This window comes from Sapajus apella, unplaced genomic scaffold, assembly GCF_009761245.1.
Source record: "Sapajus apella isolate SASKATOON/1434 unplaced genomic scaffold, GSC_monkey_1.0 scaffold6, whole genome shotgun sequence".
In the NCBI taxonomy this organism is placed as follows: domain Eukaryota; kingdom Metazoa; phylum Chordata; class Mammalia; order Primates; family Cebidae; genus Sapajus; species Sapajus apella.
This window is the reverse complement of record NW_022436946.1, coordinates 58,662,074-58,684,862: the sequence shown is the minus strand read 5'-3', so window position 1 is coordinate 58,684,862 and position 22,789 is coordinate 58,662,074. Positions and strand designations below refer to the sequence as shown.

Below are 22,789 nucleotides of genomic sequence, written 5' to 3'. Positions count from 1 at the left end.
TTCTTTGTAAGCTGAAGCCCCTTGGTGAATCTAATGTGAGCTATCAACCATTCTCTCTCCAGAAAAATGTATATGCATGCCAAATATTGTATTCACTTCTCAGCATTTTAGAGATACCCCCTGAAGCCAACCTAGGCTAAGACACCAGATCAACAACTCTGATCTAATCCCACTGCTTCATTTTACATATGGAGACACCAAGTTCCAAGTGGGGGATGTGGCTTGGCCATAGCAGCTCAGCAGAAACTACGAGCAGACTAAACTGGATGAAACTGAAAACAATGAAGACAGTAAATCTGAACCATTACAAATCAGGCCTTTTGTCTTCCTAGGAAAGGAGAAAAGGTGAAGTGTTTAGAGAGAAGAGCTTTCTTTCATTTTAGGGTTCTAGTTGAGCTTCTCATTGGTTTTCTTCATCTTGCTCTCAGGCCAGGCCCACCCATGACTCAAGAAAACCTGCATAACCTGGCCACATTCAGAAAGGAGGGCAAGTGTGAGGGTGTGAGTAGAAACCAGTTTTAAGGAACTCTTAGAGTTCTAAAGAACTCTAATTTGGTCACATAATGGATATTTAAGAACTATTCTGAATCAAAGACTGCTCATGTATTTAAGGAAGTGGCTGTCTACTAAAGTGCTACCAAGTAAAAGTCCTAGAGACCTGCTTTAATGATTAGACAGAACTAATTTTCAACTACTGCATTCATTTGTACACTTGCAATGCAAATGGCTCATTCTTTTAAGAACTAAAGCATTCATTCTGCGATTCTGCATTTGTGTTTAGTTTATTGCAAATTTATTCACTATATTTCTAATTGAATTCAACAAATATTCTTAGGACATTCCAATGTGACAGAATGGAAATGTGAATGGATTTTGAAGTCACTAAGATCCAAATTCAAATACTGGATCTGCCTATCTAGACGTGATTATTGGGCTCATTACTTAAGGGCCTCTGCGTTTCCCCAGCTGTAAAGTGGGAATAATACCACTGACTGTGCAAATTGGCTCCGAAAATTAGCAATAATATAGTCTTCTGTAAAGGAGCTAATGCTATATCTGGCAAACGTTAGGCATTCAATAAAATGGTAATACTTAAAATAATGATTATTTATCAAATATCTACAAAGGACAAATTTCATCCTGGACCCTTCTCCAAAATCTGAATTCATAACATTCATATGAATAAGGATTTAATTCATTCTTAAAATGACTCAAATACTTGCTAAGATTTTGATATATTAAAAACTATAATATTATAAATAAGGCCACTGTTCAAATGACTAGCTTTGCTAAAGTACCACTGTCAGTTTTTTGACCCAAAGGAAATGTACAATACTGTTGGTGGGTTTTAAGTCTTTAGATAAAAACTGTGTTTTAAAGTAACATAATAATAAGACAGCAACATAGTGGTTTCTTAATGACTAAAATGTTACATTAAATAATATGGTTCAGTGTTAATGTGCTTTCATACTACCTACCAAGTATTTTCAGACTGCATCTACTTATCCTTTTCAAATTGCTATCACTCTCTTTTTCATGGGAGATGTCTTACAAATTTTTTGGAGAGACCAAAAATTAACGGTAGAAATTTTTTTCCAATTCCTTTTTTTTTTAAGAATAAACCTACTCAACAGGTAAATCTAAATAATTTTTAACAGTTCTAAATGTAGAGAATTCATGACTCCTTATTATAATTGAAAAGGAACATACCAAGTAATTAGTCACTTATAAAACCCACGTTAAACCTTCAAAATAATGACTAACTTGATAGGAGAGGTAAGACTTCTTTAAATACTAAAGTTTAGCCATTTGCGATATAAGCAAAGCAAGTTATATAATCATCTTCTGCACTCACAATATCCTGTCCTCCTTCTTGGAAATATACTATTTTTCAGTAATAGTGGAACATGTAACAAAAAGTTACTGTATTGTAGAAAATCACTCTAAACACAAGCTAAATTTTTGGCTGAGAGTTAAACTTCAATCATTCATTTGGATTTCACTAGTTTCATAAGGAGAAAAAATGATTACCCCTAGTGTAAGTAAAATTCCCTTGAGAATCTATTAGATTCTTAAGAAAACAGTAAGCAACCTTAGGCATTCATTTACATATAAATCCTTGGGGTGTTAACTGAAAAGCATTCCTAGCCATGCTAGAATAGGATTCTCAAACTTGAACACTGATTACCTCTTTGAGAGCTCTCCGACAGGTATGCTCAGAAGCACTGGACAATACAGGAGAGTTTGATACACATTCCGAGAAAGATGAGGTGGCTCGTGTGTGTGCATGTGGCCATCTAGCACAACCACGAGTCAGCACGAGACTACATTTCCCAGGTCACCTCACATCCAGGTGCAGCCATGTAACTACTGCTCAACAAAGGAATATGAGAAAAGATGGTGCTTTACTTCAAGGTGACTATGATCAAGAAGTGAGGTGCAGACAATTGCAAGATGGTATTACAGGATGAATTATGTCCCCGCAAAATTCACATGGTGAAGTCCTGGCCCCCAGTACCTCAGAAAGTGACCTTATTTGAAAACAGGACCATTACAGATATAATTAGTCAAGATGAAGTCATATTGGAATAGAGTGTGCCCCTAATCCAATATGACTGGTGTCCTCATAAAAAGGGGGAATTTGGATATAGACAGGAAAAGAGGAAAGATGATGTGAAGAGTCTCGGGAAAAGGTGGCCATCCTACAAGACAAGGATCGAGGCCTGGAACAGATCATTGCCTCATGGTCTGAGGAAGAAACCAACCCTCCTGACACCTTGATCTTGGACTCCTAGTTTGCAGAATGGTGTGATCACCACTTCTGTTGTTGAAGCCACCTAGTCTGTGGTACTTTGTTACAGTGGCCTGAGCAGATGAAACAGATGGTAAGGCCAGAAGACAGAAGGTGCCCAAGTTCAGGATTCCTGAATCACCTCTCAATAAAAGCACTTTACTGGTCAGAAAAACTTCCACTGGGCTGAGAGCTGAGCAAGAAAGGAAACTTGTTTTGTCAGACCATTGAATTTTGAGGACTTACCTGTTATACCAGCTGGCATTACCTATTATAGGACCTAATTTAACAGGCAAGTAATTTTTAAGTTATTTTACATGAAAACAAACATGGACCTATCACACATCACAGGGAACAATGTAAATAACATCTATGCAAAATTTTAGGATAAAAAAACATCAAAGAAAATTTGAATTTACAGGAAGATATTTTTGGGTAAGTTCTCTCAAATCCTCCACAGGGGGTAAATTTACTCTTTTCTGTCAATGGAAGTAGGATTTCCTCAAGAATATTAAATAAGCCACAACATCAAAATGGCTAAAGCTTCAATTACGCTATATAATCCATTTAATTTTTTTTTCTTTTTTTTTTTGAAATTAAGCAAATCATTTCTCTCAAGTGGCCCAAGTACATAAAATTTTACTTGGGTACTAAGGATGAGAACATTGTAAAATGAGTTCTCAGCCTTTTTCAAAATTCTCAATATTTTTATAATCAATCTGAAGAGAAGTCACTAGGTGTAGAATACCTTCTGTTCAAATATGGACAAAATCGTACCCTCCTTTATGACAAGGTAACTAGTATGGAATACATATTAGATACCATTTTCTATTTTTGATTTTTTTTTTTGACATGAAGAAAAAGTAAAATGATAGCTATCCTCCCTAAAACTTAAGAGTTATAGTTCAAAGTATTTCAAAAGCCGAGCTGGCAGCTGGCTTCTCATGTTTATAGAAAAGCTAGGATGATTCAGCCTGAGCTCAGAGCTCAATTTAGATCACAGCATCTGGATTCAAAACACATGTGAGATGTGGCAGCCGATTTTCAGGTCATGACTGATCCAAGACAGAGATTGCAGACCATTCACCAGCACTATTCCAAATGGAGAAAGTGCCTGAGAGAGACAGAAGTCTCAAAGGTATTTAGAAGCCTACTCCCAACTGTTGGGGAACAGATAACATCAGCATTTTCTGCATCCAGCAGCTTTAAGCAGGTGCCGCAGAAGCCAAGGGTAAGGCGGCCTGAGGATGACACTGAACAGCTTTGTCATGACATTCAGCTTTGCCATGGTCAGAAAACAACCCTCACCCATGACTTCTTTCCTGAAGTGGCTATTGTTCAGATTAAACTATGGGAATCTGGTAATAAATTGGAAAACCTCTGACAACACACATTTCCTGCTAAGATCTGTGTTTAACTTTGCTTTGTTTCAAGGAGAAAAACAGTAGTAATAAAAAAGGAAAAACAAATGTAAATGCCTTTTTTCATGATGAGAAGAAATCATAGCCACAGTAATTCTAATATAAACTACACAATGAAATCTAAAAGAAGAGGGGGGAAATCCCCAGCTCAGTTTTAATCTCTGTCAGAATTCATCTTGTGCCTTCCTTGATTTTTCTAGGATATGATGTGTCCAGAATGTGGGTGATTCTGCAGCTATGGATTTTATGTTCAATTAAAAAAAAAAAAAACTTCTCCTGCTGCTTTTCCTCACCTCCCCCCTCCCCCATCTCTCTTCCTCTCCTTCTTGTCTCTTTGTTGTGAATGTCAGGGCTGTCAGTGTCACAGTCTGACATGATTAGCGTTTCTGACATTACACCAAGAAGCAGACAGAGAGCAAGGAGAGCGGGTGGAGGGGAAGGCAGTTATGATGCGTAGCCATTTAAAGAAGTTCAAGGAAAAAACAAGCCTAACCTCCTTTCTCTGAGGCTCCTTGATTACAGGTCAGTTTAGAAATCACCTTGGATTTTTCTCATTTATCCTATTAGTCCATTTTCCTGTTCCTCCGGAGATCCCTAAGGTGTGGATCTATTCTGTGAGATCAAAGCCAGTGGCTCTAATAACAGATAAGACAGAATTCGTGATTCAGCGGATTCTAAGGCTGTGAAGTGTAACAATCAGTGCACTTTGGGAAGATAGCGCCAGTCCATTTCAAGTATTGATTCGCTGCACTTTGTCACTCTAATGATGTTATCTCATTAAAAGAGATAAATGCCCCACTGTTCTTCTAAGAGCATCTGCTTCTTACTCTTCTCTCTTTTTCAACAGCATGGCTCTCAGCAGCAGCACATTAAAATCAAATTGAAATCCAATGCAAGGCTTGGCTACAGAGCTGCTTAAGATTTTTTTTTAATTACTTTTTCCTACTCTCAACCCCCTTCCAGCTCCTCCACAACAGTCCTTCAAAGAAACAGGCAATAAAAAGAGAAATAGATGAAGAAAGTAATCATAATAGAAAGCATGTGCTGAGTGTCTATTATGTGGGGGCTCCACTGTGTCAACATTTAACTTATTCCTACCTTGTTAGACAGGTAGAACAATTGTCAGTTTGCAAATAAAGAAACGGAGTTTGATGTTAGGCAACATGCCCGAGATTATGAAAGTAGTAAGAGAATGAGTCACAATCTGAACAAGGGTCCATCCAATGCAAGTACTTTTTTTACTTTAAATCCCCATTTTGTTCATGCAACAAATAAGAAAATATTGCAATTTGATTAGAATAGGTGAAAAAAAGGAAACAAGGGTAGCAATTATTCTGCAGCCTGCTAATAGCCAGGAACACAATGCCATAGGTTTTGTTAAACAGATTTCTTATTAAATAAGAAAGGTAGCAATTTTTCATAATGAATGTTTTATACATTATTCCTTTGTGTATCCGGCCTCTAAAGTACACATTATTAAAGTCTATTAAAGTCTGTATTTAGCAGCATTACTAATGTGCCTTTGGGGAAATTATTACAATGAAACAGCATTGGTCTTTCACAAAATTTCAATTGTTTAATATTCCCTTTCTGATCTTCAATACATGTGCCTATTTTTAGCTATAATCAGACCTCATCCCAAATGCTATAATCCCAGCCTAGAGCTGTCACAGTAAATTGTTTATGCGTTGGATTTCAGAAATACAAGAAACATAGATATTATTAATTTCACCCAACACTTTTTTTCCATGACTCATTGCAGTTTTCCTATTGTTTTAATTAACAGGTGCTCCTTGATCACTACAACATATGATGATCCTTTACCTCTTTCACTAGGGTTGGTTATCTTAATTAATTGCTTTTATTTATATCTAACTAAGACTAGCCTTAATGCCACTTTATTAAAGTTTAAGAGTGGTAAGAAATTACAAAACTATTCCATTAAAAACACAGAAAAGAAAACCAAGTAAACCAGAACAATATACATACTATGATTAGTCAAATCAAATGTTTGCATTTAAAAGTAAACATCATTTACTAGATGTCTACTAGGCTAGAAATACGTGTATTCTGAACAGTAACTGAGGAATTTCTACAATTTATTTATTTTAAATAGGCATCTCTACTTTTTTATCTAGTACATTTATTAATTTTATCCCACAGTATGAGGTTTTTAGAAAATGAAGCCAATGATGTATATATATTCAAAAACATAATGTTCTCTGAAAACCTCTTATAGAAAACAATATTGTTAGGCTTATTTTACGAAGAAAAAAGACAATGGAAGCTGGAAAGAATACCAGCAAACAGTTATACATTATAAGTCCTCTGTAACATGAAAAGGAAGGGAAAAAAAGGCCAATCTAAAGTACTAAGTACTTAAATTAATAAGCTGGATTGGAAGCAATCTTTCCATTATAAATTTCCTTTCATACATATCAATCCCACTGAGATGATACCTTTGTAAAATCAGGCAAAAATCAATTGTTAATATTCTAAAGATGGACAAACCACAGATTAGCTAAGTACCTAAATAATGGTGTTTCCAATCAACAATTAACTAAGTAGAATGATGTTAACTGTATCTATTAAGACCTACTAATTGACAGAAAAAGGGAAGTGTTGAGGACTTGGAGAAAGAAGACAGAAGCATTCCTATGCCTGATTCACAAAGGTCAGAATCCCCTGGCCACTCTTATGGGAACCCAGCCACCAACAGTCACAAAGAAAATGGCAGCAGCACACTTTGAGTATCCAAAGGGCCTCTTTACTGAGGCTGAATGGCTGTTGTGGGCTTAGTCCAACATGATATAGGATTAGAACCTACCAGTTCAGTCAACATGCATTAAAGCTCCCTATGAAGGAGGCCCAGGGCAGCCCATTGGTTTGGGACAGTGGGCACAGAGAAGCAAAGCCTGTTTTAATTAAGGAAATGCTAGTCACTCCTCTTTAAATCCTCAAAAAATGAAGATGAACAAGATTCCAAAACCAATGTATGTGATAGTACCAGTAACAAGAATGAAATGGGAATGAATATGTGCTTTCCTACAAATGAAACCTGTTTGATGGTGTAAGGAAAATGGAAGTGCTATGGTCAAGAACAGGCTGAGGCAGACACCCAGTCCAGCACGACTCAGCGAGTTTGGAGGGCAGGCACACAACTCTGCATGTTATGTAACCACTCCACATGAGGCACATTAAGTAACCACTTACGTGTGCTCATGCTTGACTTGGAGCCACTATTGTCTATAAAAGGTATAATTACCCACTGTACCCATGGCTTGCCCCCAGGCTTGTGGCCATGGCTTGCTTGTGCCCATGGCTCCCTTGCACCCAGAGAGACCATAAAGCCATGTTGAAACTCCCTACGATTCCTCAGGTGGTCTTTCAGCTGTCTGCCACTCATCCACCAACTCTCCTCTGACCTCAGTTAGAACCTGACAGATGGTCAGCAGCTGTAGCCAGATTTCAAAGAGGTTATCATGATTCACAGCTAGGCCGCTCAGATTTGAAATTATATTACAGTCATGTCAAAATGTATCCTTTCTTCTCTGGGGCCTTTAGGGTCTTAATACAAACACAAAGTATAGCTTTTCTATTCTGAAGCCTTTATTTACCTCCTACCTGTTCAGATTCTCCTTCATCTTTTCTGACATTGTCAGGAGCTGTTACATCAGGCCACATGACCCCTTCACTCAAGACAAGGCATTGCCACAGTAGTGGATGCAGTGTCTCAGGGCTAGAGCTTGGAGGTGCTCCAGCACACATACTCATCTGATGCTCAAGCTCTGTACCAAAAAGTTCAGATTTTCAGCATAAGCCCTGGAAGATAAATACTATGATATGGTTTGGCTGTGTCCCCACCCAAATTTCAAATTGTAGTTCCCACAATTTCCATGTGTCATGGGAAGGATCCAGTAAGAGGTAACTGAATCGGGGGGCAGGTGTCTCCCATGCTGTTCTTGTGATAGTGAATAAATCTCATGAGATCTGATAGTTTATAAAGGGGAGTTCTCCTGCATATGCTCTCTCTTGCCTGCTGCCATGTAAGATATGACTTTGCTCCTCCTCACCTTGTGAGGCCTCCTCAGCCAAGTATAACTATGAGTCCATTTAACCTCTTCTTCTTTATAAATTACCCAGTCTCAGTATGTCTTTATTAGGAGTGTGAGAAAAAGCTAATACAGACTGCTTCTCAGAGAAGGAGGCCCCAGCCAGTGTTTCACTACACACTGCTCTGAGATTCAGTGGTGAGCCATGCTCACAAAAAGAGAACAGAAATGTATTTCTGGTTAGGCAGAAAGGAGGAGATGAGATGGGACTGAAAGAGAAGCATTACTGTAGCTCCATAGTCAAGATGACCATGACAGAGATAATCCTACCTAACTTGGGAAGCAAACCTCTACAATGTATATGTTTTATACATATTTACACACACACATTATATGCATGCACACATTTTAAAGACAAATGAGTGTAAACAGATTCAGTTAATTCTTTTAAATTTGTCTTCCCTCTTTCAAGCAAATTGACCCTCTATTCAATTACATGGTAAGTTATATTTTAAATTAAGTTATATACTGAAACCTCCCAGAAGGCAGTTACAGTGCTGTTGTCCTCCTGAAACTTCACTGAATTTCCCAGTACAAGACACGTGGAGACAGGGTCTGTAGGTCTAATTTGGCCTTTAACATTTCCATGCACCTCACATTCGACAGGACCCAATGTACATGTAACACAGGGGCTACAGTGGCCTGGGTCCAACAATGTTTCTTTTTGGCTTCACAAAATCTATAAAAATGAAGTTTTTAAAAAAGAGCTAAGGGAAATTATTCCTTAAAAATGTAGAATGTGAAAACAGAAGTGCTACAAGTCCAAGGGCACTCACTGACTAGGGCTGAGGTCCAGATTCTTGTTAGAGGAACGTCTGCCACATACAGGACATAGGCACAATCTAACTCAGTGGTTCCCAAACTCGTCTTAGGGCCCTTTTACAGGCTCACAAATTATTACAGACCCTAAAGAGCTTTTGTTTATGTGAGTTATTTCTATCAATGTTTACCATACTAGTGGTCAAACCCAAGAAAGTTTTGGAATATGAAAACACAGGCACACATCCCAGAAATGATGTCACCGCATTTCACAGTCTCTTGAAACACCACAGTGTATAGTCAAGAGAGAAAGTGACAAAAAGGTAAATCGTATCTTACTATTATAAAAATGGCTTTTATCTTGCAGGCAGACACCTTGAAAGGGTCTAAGGGTGCGCCTCCCCAAGGGTACCCAAACCATAGTTTGTGAACCACTGGTCTAGTTCAAACCTGTACACACTGGCAGTGTCTTTGAACATGTAAATGAAGAAATAGCACAATACAGAGTAAGAGGATGTAATGTCCGTTTTTAAAAATCGAGCCATTAAGTCAAAGGATAGCATCTTTTCCCAGAGCATTTCTCCACTCACTACTGCCTCCAGACCATTAATATATTAAAATAATCCTTCCTGGTAATAATGTGCCAAGCAGAATGACCCTAGGTCCAAATCTCTGTTTTGACCAATCACTCTCCATTTTCTATCTGCTCACAAAATATCTTCATCCATTTGCACCTCAAATATAAAACAGCTAAAAATACTTATTTTCTAAATGTTTGATTTCTTTTCTGGTTGTTAAAAAAATACACAAATATTGCAGGAAAGCTGATAATACCAAAAAGTGTTTTTTTTTAAAGAAACAAATTTGTCCTATGTTTCCACCCACTAAGAAAACCATGGTTAACATTCTGGGCAATAGCCTTCCAGTCTTTTTATCACGCATATGTATATATATACATAACTTTAGGTTCTAGGGTACATGTGCAGGTCATGCAGGATTGTTGCATAGGTGCATACATAACCAGGTGGTTTGCTGCCTCTATTCTCCCTTCATCTATGTCCGGCATTTCTCTCCATGTTATCCCTCCCCACCTTCCCCACCCTCTGCTGTCCCTCCCCTAGCCCCACTGCAACTGCCCCTAGTATGTGATGCTCCTGTCCCTGAGTCCACATGTTCTCATTGTTCAACACTCACCTATGAGTGAGAACATGTATCACACATATTTTAAAAATACAGTGAAGTTCATATTTCAAAGATATTTCAGTGTATTTTATTTAAAAATATTGCTTTCAGTATGAAAGAAATGCATATCGGTAAAGAAAATCTAAAACACACAAGCAAAATAAAGATAATGCTCACAATATGTTGATATGTATAAGCAATCTTTATTCTGTGTACATACTGTACCTTTTTTAAAAAATGAAATAATGATCAAACTGCACATACTGTTATATAACTTGTCTTCTTCGCAATTTATTTAAAACATCTTTTTATGTCACTGAGTATTCCTCAATCTCTTTTTGGCATTTTTATTGTATGGCTGTACCATGGTTATTACCTTCAAAAAGAACTATTTTAAGAATATTATGATGAATATCTTAGTCAAACTTTTACACACATCCATGGCAGCTCTCTTTAAGGTAGCGTTTTAGAAATGGAAATTCTGGGTCAAAAGGTGTGTCAATTTTTTTTAGGTATTGATACACCTTATTTAAGTCCCCTTAAGAAAGGTGTTCTTTCACTACCTGTATATGAGAAAGCCTGATGTTTTCTATTCTCAACTTCACTGGGTAAATGTTACAAACCTTCATCAATTATATAGGTGAAAAATACTATCTCAACATTTTAATATGCATTTCTTTGATTACTGTTGAGGTTGAACATTTTTCTTCTATTTTATTGATCATATTTCTTTCTTTGTTTCTCCTACCTTTTTGTTTTTTGCCTATTTTCTTAGTGTAATTATCTTTATCTTATTAATCTACATTAATTTGTAAGAACTCTTAATAACTATTTCTCATATATGGGTAAATACTGTCCCAGCTTGTCTTTTGCCTTTTAGAATAGTTTTAGTTTGTCTTTTGCCTTTTAGAATAGTTTTAGAGTGTCTTTTGATTGAAAGAAGTTCTGAGGTGTTACACAGTTAAGTACATTCTATTCCTTGATAATTTCTGACACTAGAAATTAATAAGACCTTCTTTATTCTAGATCATTTAATTTTTAGTTGTATTTTCTTCCATGTCACTAGTTTAAACCTTGCAATAGCTCTTCAAACTCTGCCACAAGGAGGACCTGGCCAATGCCTTCAGAAAAATGACTGCTGAGGCTTATTAAATACAGATTGGACATTTGGTGAAACAAACCATTGAGGGTGTCCTGTAAAGGAGAAGAGAGAGGTCTTTTATGTTTATTATTCACCAATTCCTTACACTATCTCCAGTAGATCTGTTAACTTGCTCTCTGAATATAAGAGGTTTAAAATGAAAAAAGTGTTCACGTTAGGTTTATATTAAAATATTAAACTGGTGGGTGTGATGACTCTTCTTATCTTTGCCAGAAACAGCAGCTGTCTTATATAGAAAAGACCTTTGTTATATTCACTGATGTGTTTCTTGCAAGCACAGTGCATGCACATAGCATGCACTTGACAAATATGGGTGGGAGTTGATGTTTCACTGACTAGAGCTATGTATATTGCCAGGTTTGGGGTGAGGGAGGCAGGGATAATAAAGTCTGGACTTCATAGCTTCGTATGAAGAAGGTGCAATGTAAGAAAAACTCCAAATGAAGGTAGAAACTACATTTCAGTTTTACTTTTTAGTTGACTGTAGAGATATTGATCTACGTGTAAATGTGAAACTGCCTCAAGCCTGGCACAGTAGGATGTGGTGCTGAATACTGGAAAATATTCAAAGAAAAAAAAATCTGTTGGCCAGATCATTAAGCAAAACAGTGGCATCCACCCACTAAAAGAGATAAGAGGCACTACCCTACTTCATCTGACGCTTTGGCATCTGTCCAAAGCAATAAAAATCAGATCCGGCTTGATTTGAACATAACAAGGAAGAAACAGTTCTCAAGAAGATCCTTTTTCACAATGGGGGAAGTGAGAGGGTCATTTTGTACAATAATGGAAAAATCAATTATTTTTCAATCCGATGGAGTGTCCTCATAAATTTAAATCACAGAACAGCATGTGACAAGCCTTCATAAAAAACAATGACCACGAGGGAGAGAGTAAAGGATCATAATCCCAAGGTACTAAGAAGGAAAGATCTTTCAAGAGGAGAACGACACTTTTCCTGCTAGTGTGTTTTCTGTGAACGTACACAGCGGTATGCACTGAATGTACATCATCCTGCACAATTCGCCTCTATGGAATCCTGTTCAACTGGCTTCCCATTTGGCTATGGCTTAAGTAACATGCTGAAATCCTTTCTCTGTAGCATGATAATGCAGCAGTAACACAGAAAAACCCTAAAGATTGATTCTTCTTACTGGCAAAAATTAACAATATACTATATGTAATATATATTTATATATATTACCAAGAAAATAAGAAAGTAGAAATACTTTTGACAGAATTTAAAAGTTAAATTCTGGCCAGGTGTGGTGGTTCACACGTGTAATCTCAGCATTTTGGGACGTTGAGGCAGGAGGACTGTTTGAGTCCAGGAGTTCCAGACCAGCCTGGGTAACATGGCAAAATCCTATCTCTACAAAAAATACAAAAATTAGCCAAAAATGGTGGCACACACCTGTAGTCCCAGCTACTCAGGAGGCTGAGGTGGGAGGATTGCTTGAGAGCAGGAGGTTGAGGCTGCAGTAAGCCCTGATAGTGCCATTGCACTCCAGCCTGAATGACAGAGAAAGACACTCTCACCCTCTCTCTCTCTCTCTCTCTCTCTCAAAAAATAAGTTAAATTCTAATATGAAGTTTTTGAGATTGGAAAGTCAGCTCTTGCAAAAAGCTGTGAAGAATGTATGAACATTGGAAAGATGGTCTTCAAGCCTGCATGAGGGTTTGGGAGAATGAATACTCTGGGAAAATATGTGCCCCACAATTTCTTTAATATTAAGGTTCAGAATGTACAAACATTAATGCCTGTTTACGATACTTAAAAGGTGAATAAATAAACATGAGGGTGTCTACTGTGTAAACCTATGACTCGGTTATCATATTCCATGTACACTAACAAATTCCTTGTAGACTGGCCTCAGGGATGACAGCAGATTCATGATGGGCTTCTGTGCAGGAATGCCCTCTGTTTCTCTTTTTAAACAGTACTGATGCAACAACATGGCTATCTGAGGACCAGAAGTGCACCCCTCTGTGGTATTTCCTCAGATCCTGGCATAGATAGTTCAAGAATATGAGGAATGAAGGCCCTACCTGGTGGACAGCGACTCATGAAGTGTCAAGGTAGCCCTGTTAAATTAGTACGGCCAACTGCTAATCCCCTTGTGCCATGGGGGTTGAGGGATTCTGTGTTTTCTAGAGGGATAGTCCCTGATGGATTCAAAAGAGAGCTGTCAATGTCTGACTGCAATCAGCATCGCCCTGGCACTTCACAGGAATAACAAGGACCCTAGAATGCCGTGGCCACCCTCCGTCCAGACACCCCCCTATTGGAAGTGTCCATCGGTGAGCTAGGGTTTAGGAAGAAAGGAGAGTATTACAGTGTGTGTCTAAAGAAGAGAAGAGTGCACAATTCAAATGTCTCCAGTTTTCTAGGAACAAATCCACTTAGAACGTCAGTCACACGACAATATTTCTAGCACTCCAATTAACACCATAATTGAAGAGAAGATTCTCTGGTTTTGTTTATGCTGAGAAGAGCTGTTTCCTCCCCAGAAAGTGACCTATTCTTTGTCTTACGCCAAGAAAGCCATAAGGAAAATGCTGACCCATGAAGGTGACACATCATGCTTAATCACTACTTTCAATTAAAACAATATAAAATAAAGCATGTACTGAGCCACTCAGGCAGAACATAATATCCCAAGCAACAGACACACCTATTGAAACACTTGACATTTCTGAGGTGTCTGGTTCCCAGCTGTGTACGGAGAGTAAATCCATGACATTAGGTGTTGGGTTGCCCTGGAGAAACTTAGGGCAGAGCTGTCACAGCAAGCTACATTTGCTGAATAAGAGATTTGATAAGAGAGTTCTCAAGAGTTGCCTTAGCTTTTCAATACAACAAACTCCCAATACTAAGAGCTAAAAAAGGTTTGCAGCCATGGATTTCCCAATGGGAGGATACCCTATGGTGGCTCACAAGATCTGGCCCTTGCCTCCCTCTCTGGGCTTATATTTGGCCACCTTCCTCTAGCGCAGTAGTTTTCAACCAAGGGGACAGTCTCCCATCCAGTCAGGACCCTGGGGCAGAACACATGCCTACCTTCCAGTATTCCAACAGCTCACTTCTCAAAGGCAGCTTCAAGCCAAGTGTTTAAGCTGGGGTGAGGCTGAAGCGAGAAAACTCAGCACTGGTTTCTTTCTCTTTGGCTCAGCTCAGCCAAATGAAAATTCCTCGAAAAACAACTGCTTGTTTTTTTTGCTGGTCTCTTCAGATAGTGTAAAGCAGCCACAGTCTTTCACAAAACTTGCATCTAGGGGAAGAGGCTAAATGCACAGAGGGCTTTTCCAGCTTTCTATAACCACTGAAGCCACTCAGGGCCCTTCCTGCCCATGAGAAGGCTGAGCAAATGGCCACGAGAAAAGTCACTGGAAGAGGGTCATTTAGTAGAAGAATTTCCACAAGCTAAATGGGCTTTCTAAAGTCTAGAGATTCCATATGCTATTTTCACGACCAAGCCATCGAATAGTGCTATCCAACTCTACCACAATCCATATAACAGGCCCACAAAACAGGTCTCTCCCATTTTAAATCCTTCAGTGGCTCATAGGATCTGGCCCTTGCCTCCTTCTCTGGGCTTATATCTGATCACCTTCCACTAGAACAGTAGTTTTCAACCAAGGGGTAATTCTGTCCCCGTATGGGATATTGGGCAATAATCTAGGGACATTTTTGGTTGTTACAATTAGAATGAAGGCAAGGGGATGCTACAAAAAATCCTAAAATGCAGAAGACAGTCTCTCACTGAAAAGAATTACCTGGTCCAAATATCAAGTGTCAAGGCTGAGAAACCCTGTTCCAGCCATACCAAACTTTTTGCTATTCTCTGAGCACGCCAAACTTTCTCATTTACTTTTGTGCTTAAATACATTCCTTTACCTGGAATGTCTTGCCCTATATTCCCTGTCCAGGAAATTACCATTTCCATATAGAATCCTATTCAAATGTTGCCTCCTCTACATCATCCTTCCCAGATTCCTCAGAGTTGGATGTTCCTTCTTCTGTGCCTCCAGAGCTTCTGGTACATAACTCATTAGAACACACTCACTATGTTTCCCCAAGATACTCTGCTGCCTGCTGAAGGCATGTCTCAAGTTGTATTCATCATTTATCCCTGTAGTGCCCATTTGGTAATCACCAATTTAATTAGGGAATAAATCAAAATGTTATACCTTTTCCATTGGAAATGGAAAAGATGCACCTTATACTCTCTTGCAACTATGTCTAAGGGATAATGGTGTCCTCAACATTAAAAACAGCAGCACCAAATACTTATCAAGTGCTTGTAATGTGGACAGGCACTATATGTTACACACTGATACACAGAGTAACTCATTTCATCCTTACCTGACAGGAATCCTGTCAGGTAGGTTTATTATCAGTATTTTACAGATGGAGAAATTGAGTAACCAAGAAGTCAGGCCATTTGTCTAGGGTCACTGACACTAGCATCTGAAAAAGGTGATATTTAGTCCCAGGAAATCTAGCCCCAGAGCTTCAATATTCCAGTATTCATGCCAAGGCAGTTATACTAAAACCCAGTATTTCAGCCACTCAGAGGCCTCTGGCAAGTATAAACGACACCTCCAGAGGACTACACAGCCACAGAGTAGCCACCAGCACCTGTGACCCTGCTTGTGGGGATCGCACAACTCTTCAACTCTGGAATGCCGCTGGCAGGAGACGCAACCTCTTTACATCATGGAACGACATATGTATTCCAGAAAATCATAGTACCATAAAGAAAATACAAGTGCTGATTCCTCAAAGTACCTCTTACCTTGTTCATGCTGCAGGGACAGGAGCAAGGGATCAGACATGCCACAATGCGAGGCAGCTTGTGATGATTCTCCTCATTCCTGGAGCCCTCACTTTCTGAAGCAGGCAGCTGCTCTGTGAGTATAAACAAAGAAGAAATCCATCAGCTGGTGCTCAGGGAGGCACAGAACACTACCATGTCCAACGGCACTTGCTGCCATGATGGCAATGATCCAAGTCTGCACTGTCCAACATGGTAGCCACTGGTCAGATGTGGCTATGAGAATTTGAAAAGCAACTAGTACAAATGGGGGCTGCCACGGCTCAACAACTAGAACTTCCACAGAGTTGCTAGGAAGGCAGTGTACCATGAGGGAATTCAGAAGGTCAGTTTTCCATGGGCCAAATGAACTAAACAATCCAATTCCCCCCAAATAGAAAAAGAGTCCACCACGTTTTTATTCATGCTATTTATTCTTTACATGAAGCTTTTGATTCATATGAATTACACTGTAGAGTAAAACAGTCATTGTACAGTTTCAGGGTTCTTCTTCGTATTTTTAATTTTTTTGACGTAGAGTCTCATTCTGATGCTCAGGTTGAAGTGTAGTGGCATGATCACGGCTCACTGCAGCCTCAACCTTCTGGGCTACAGTGATACTTCCACCTCAGCCTCCCGAGTAGCTGGGACTACAGGTATGCACCACAATGTCCAGCTAATTTTTGTATTGTTTGTAGAGACAGGGTTATTCCATGTTTCCCAGGCTGGTCTCAAACTCCTATGTTCAAGTGATCCTCCTGCCTTAGCCTTCCAAAGTGCTGGGGGATTATAGGTGTGAGCCACCGTACCTGGCCAGTTTCAACGTTCTTAATTTGTCCAATATTAGGGAAAAATATTTTTTAAAAATAACTTCAACCACTTAAATAGATTTGTAGCTTTTCCTCTGAAAGGTGTTCGCAGGTGGAATTGAGAAGAGAGCAAAACGTTGTAAGGTTCCTGATGGTCAGAGAGAGAGAGAGAGAGAGAGAGAGAGAGAGAGAGAGGGAGAGAGTGTGTGTGTGTGTGTGTGTGTGTGTGCGTGTGTGTGTGAAGTTGCATCTAGGAAGGATTTATATATCTGCACCTTCCCATAATACATGGAATTGGAGGTTTAATTGGAACTGCAGTGCTTTTAAAAATGAAAAACAGACTATTTTTAATTATAATATAGTAACAATATAGAATATGTTCAATAGGAAAAGAAAAAGGTACTCATAATCCCACTAGCCCAGCAGAACCATCTTTAGTTCTTAGTAATCAGTCTTTGTCTATATTGGAGAATGACATGTCTGCTAATAAGTCCAGGACATGGAGAATCCCAAAGCTGTATTCCACATATTAACATCTTTCACTAAGGAAATGATTTTGCAATTTACATTTTCAAAGATAAACTCCTACTCCATGCATATTACTATTCTGTGAACATAGTATTACTACATTCCTTTTATAAATCAGAAGATAGGGAGAGAAAGCTGCAAATCACTCATTGGCTATTTGAAATACAGATTCCAAAGAAAATACCACATTTAGTCATAGCAGTAGCATATTTTAACAATAATGTACAACATGGAGAGATCCTGGAATTCCAACTTTGTAGTATGAATACATCCAAACATCACCACATGTACATGATGCCTGGGTAATCACGGCCTCAAAGTCAATAAAATTCAATACCTAATTCTAATTGATCTGAACATGACTGAAAAAATAATGCATATAACTTTTACTCTTTCAATTTCTAGAAACAGATGCTAATACATTTCTTACTTTTAAAACAGAACTTTATACATGTGTTTCCTTTTCAATGTATATATCAATTCATTTAAAAACTACAGCCTAGCACTTAACTGGAAAGCTTGCCTAAATGCCTAGCAGAGATGCCTCATGTCACAATTCCATTTCTATGTACACATTGGTATCAACACAGGAAAGGTGGGCATGAGAAGATAATAACAAACAGACAAGGATTCTTGAACATAATTTCCCTGAGGAACCCCACCCAGCTCCAATCATGCCACAATCCCTGTACTCTCAGAACTTGGATAAATAGCTTGCACTAAACTGATTACAGATCCCTTCCTGTCCCCCGGCCCGACTGTTCTTATGCTATTTTCATGTATGTTGTTTTATAACCAAATCAGGCTAAAAACCCTTTGAGGGAAAATATTAGTCACACAGGACGTTTTAAAATAAATATTACTATAGCTTTTTCTTTGCTCTCACTCACAGGGCCTAGGATGATGCAGGCTTTTAGATATGGGGTCTTAAAAACAATGTTAATAATTGTTGCAGCTGCCTTTGGAGTTCTTTTAAAAAGGAAAATCTCTTAATGCCAGGGTTGTAAATCTTTTAAAAAATATTAAGAATATGATACAGCTGTATAGTACCTCAAACTGTACCATGCACTTTTATATTAACATTCTCATTTTATACTAATACCAATCTGGGTGGTAGTTTTCCCAATTTGGAAACCAGACTCAGAGAGGTAAAAGAATTGTTCTTGGTTCTGCTGTAACAAGCAACAGACCCTGGGCTAGAAGTGACTTCATTTCAAGACACTATGGAATTAAAGCATGTGAAAGACCACAAATAAAAAATAAACACAATACATGCCCACAACACACACACACAGACACACACACAGACACACACACCCAAGACCACCATTTACAGAAAACACCTCAGAAAACAGATGACAATTTTGGAAACTGGGTCAGTTCACTTCTGGACAGCAACCAAAAAGACTGGCCTTGTTCTATCAAGTACTTTCCATCTCCTTTGAAATAGAGAGAACCTGGTTGTTTTGCAGCCAATTCAGTTTAAGAAGCTTAGCAAAATCTACAGCTTAAAAAAGGAGACTACATCTTAAATATAAAGCATTAGGGATAAAGATACCTGAGTGATCATGGTGGAATCAAGGTTTCTTTTTTTTTAGTTTATTATTCAATGTTTCTCTTTAATTTTTTCAGAAGTTGGATTCCTCTAGTACTGAACAAAATGAAACCACAGATACATTTAAAGGGTGCCTTGAAAAAGTTAATCCCATAAGCTCCTGTATGACTTCCACTTAGTTGATCCTAACAGTTGGTTCAATGGTCAATCTTAGACTTCTAAAAGGTTAATAATTTGTCTTTCCAGGTAGACAGAAGTATGGGTAAAGAAGAAAGGTGGGCCAAACTAACAGAATCCCAGCACTCTGGGAGGCTGAGGCGGGTGGATCACTTGAGGTCAGGAGTACGAGATACACCTGGCCAACATGGTGAATGAAACCTCTTCTCTACCAAAAATATAAAAATTAGCTGAGCATGGTGGTGTATGCCTGTAATCTAAGCTACTTGGGAGGCTAAGGCAGGAGAACAGTTTGAACCCAGGAGGTGGAGGCTGCAGTGGGCCAAGATTGCACCATTGCACTGAAGCCTGGGTGACAGAGTGAGACTTCGTCTCAAAGGACACATGCACATGAATGTTCATTGCACCACAGTTTGTAATAGCAAAGACCTGGAACCAACCCAAATGCCCATCGATGATAGACTGGACAGGGAAAATGTGGCACATATACACCATGGAATATTATGCAGCCATCAAAAACGATGAGTTTGTGTCCTTTGTAGGGACATGGATGAACCTGGAAATCATCATTCTCAGCAAACTGACACAAAAGCAGAAAATCAAACACCACATGTTCTCACTCATAGGCAGGTGTTGAACAATGAGAACACATGGACACAGGGAGGGGAGCACTACACACTGGGGTTTGTCAGGGGGAAATAGGGGAGGGACAGTGGGGGGTGGGGAATTGGGGAGAGATAGCATGGGGAGAAGTGCCAGATATAGGTGAAGGGGAGGAAGGCAGCAAATCACATTTCCATGTGTGTACCGCAATAATCTTTCATGTTCTTCACATGTACCCCCAAACCTAAAATGCAATAAAAAAAGAAAGCAGAGATAAAGTAAGTCTAATAAGAGAGAATTGACAAGAAAAAACGAAGGATACAAAAAATGGAGAAAAACAAAGGGTAGGTGAGCAAACAAAGACATAGGTTTGGTAACATGGCCAAGTGCCCCTCACCAACCAGGTCCTCACTATGGAAAGGACCCAGAGATTCAGGCCCTGGTGACAATTCCACAGCCTATGATTTCTCTGGGGTTATACTCTCAGGTGTCAGCAAATGGAAGTTGGAGAAAAGTTAACACCAGGCCTACCTGATTCACCACTATTTGTTTACCATCGACTGCCATCTACCATGGAGAGAAGCCTATTTCACCTGGATCACTGCTAATGTGGTGTAGAGGTATGCTGAGAAGAGCATAAGCCACCTTTATCCTATGTTCTTTAAAGAGGAGCTTAAGTGTCAAGGGGTGTGTGTGTGTGTATGTGTGTGGTGTTGCTTTGGCCCTTGAAAATGCAACGAATACTTACTACCAATATTGAATGGAATATGGTGAGTTGGGCTTTTCTTCCCACTCCAACCCCCACCCCCTTCTATGATGTCCATTTTAGAAGCCTTCTGTAATATATATCAAAGTTGGGTAGGTCAGGCACTCCTGTGGGAGACAGATAGGCCAATAAGAACAAGCAGGTCACTCTTCGCAGTGTTAAAGGTCTCACTGGCTTTTAGACATAATGCACCCTGAGGCCAGCCTGTGGGATGGACCATTGTCCCTACCCTTCCCACTACCACACCCAACAGCTTAGGCAGACGGCTGCAGCATAAGGGCCTATGCCAGACCCAAGAGCTTTTGGAGAAGTAGTAAGTGAAGTAATACAAGGTGAACAGGCTCTGAAGTCTAGAAAAAAATGCTCTTGCATCTAGGACTTAGAAACTTGGAAAATCAGATGGACAGGTGATAGCAATATCCCTAATTTCCTCTAGTCTATTTTAAGGGGTAGAGTAATTCACATGGCTTTGAAGTTAAGTCTTGTCAATCTTCAACTGAAAACTTTCAAGTGAAAAAAAGTAAGACCATTTTATTACAGAAAGGCTAATCCCTCCCTTCTAAAATAGGAGGAATGGTGCTGGGATTAAAAGATCCAAAGGCAAAGAAGCTAGACTCCTGCCCCCCTTCTCCCAGTACATACACACCTCCTTCCCAAGTAGCTGGCTCACTCCCTGCTTCCTAAAGAAGCAAGAGGAACAGAGTAGGGCTTACCAAGGAGCTTCCTGCAAGTTCCTCTTGATCCTCAAAGTTACAGCAGATGTGTGGCTGTGGTTCTCGATGACTTCAGTGTCCTCACCACCCCCACATGGAGGCAGTAAACACATTATAACATGGTTCTGCTCGAAGACACTGGACAACATTTGCCATTCTGCATTGCTCCCCTGTGCACTGCCTTCACAGTATACCACTGAAAACAGACATTCTAAGCCAGAAAGATGAGAGCATCTTCCTGTCAAACATCATCAATGGCCTTCCTCCCCAAGGATAGATTAGGTAATTTAAAAATGAGTGTTCTGAAATTTTAACTAGTATATGAGTTGTGGTTCAATAGGAAATGGTGATAAAGAAGAGGAAACAAGAGGATAATAAATTATAAAAGAGAGACACATTGTTGGTAACACACACACACACAAATGGTCTGAGAGCCAGATCGGGAGAAACAGAGGCCACGAAAGGGCCAAGGGTGGCAAGTGGTAGAGTGCTCGTCACTTTCACATACTCACTTCTGGCACACAGGCTAGGGGTTTCTTGCACTTGGTCAAGTCGTAAGTCAGGATATCTAATGTTTAGAATCAGGCTATCACTGTAAAATGTAAATTGCAGTTTCCAGTGATTAAAGACTATCTCAATTTAAAGGCACAACATAGAGGAGCCCCCAAGAGGTTACTTCGCCTGGCCCACTTCCCTTGCCTAAGTGACTATTTAAACCAGGGGTCACAAATTCAGATTACTATAGGGGTCAAAAAAGAATAAGATGAGTGAAAGGTCAGGTCTGGGAAGACAGTGAGGAATGGAGCATTTGGGGAGTCTGCCACTCCGCTCTAGCCGCAGCAAAGCAGGAACAAGCCCCATGGACCTAGAGTTTCTGATACTCAAGAAAGAGTTGAGACACTGCATAAAACCATTTGCTATTGTAATGGTAGAAACTCATGCTAATACTTTGGAAATTTTGTAGGAGTTGGATCTGGTTGACTAGTTTGCCTCTTCTTCTGCACATCTTCCAGGTCAGTCAGGGGATCCTTTGTTCCTGTAAACCTCTGGGGGAGAAAACTCCCTCTCTGCCTCCTGGTCCCTCTGGGTTGTACTGCTAGGGCTTCACTGCCCACAGAAAGCCCCGAGAGAAGAGTGGGCAAAGCACAGATAGGGGCCAAGTCAGTCTGAATAACAATTCCACTGCATAGAATGTGATTTTTGGCTAGTTACTGGCTCTCTCTCAGTATCTGTTCCTTTATCCCTAAAATTGGGGGAAATTCTTTATGCCTCTTGAGAGTCTTTTGAGGATTAATTGTTTTGAGCATTTCAAGAGAATAGATATTGTCTATTTTGCACTAGTACTCAAATACCCAGGACCTATCCCGCTATCTTACATATAGTAGTCACTCAAT

At 39.4% G+C, this 22,789-nt stretch overlaps 1 protein-coding gene across 2 annotated transcripts in view; it reads right to left on the bottom strand.

Annotated features, from left to right (window-relative positions):
• Positions 1–22,789, bottom strand: part of BACH2 (BTB domain and CNC homolog 2) — a 357,645-nt gene that overhangs the window by 256,812 nt on the left and 78,044 nt on the right. For both annotated transcript variants that reach the window (XM_032274410.1, XM_032274409.1), the window contains exon 2: positions 16,227–16,339. The gene's annotated coding sequence lies outside the window, so the exon portion shown is untranslated. The remainder of the gene's footprint in view (positions 1–16,226; positions 16,340–22,789) is intronic.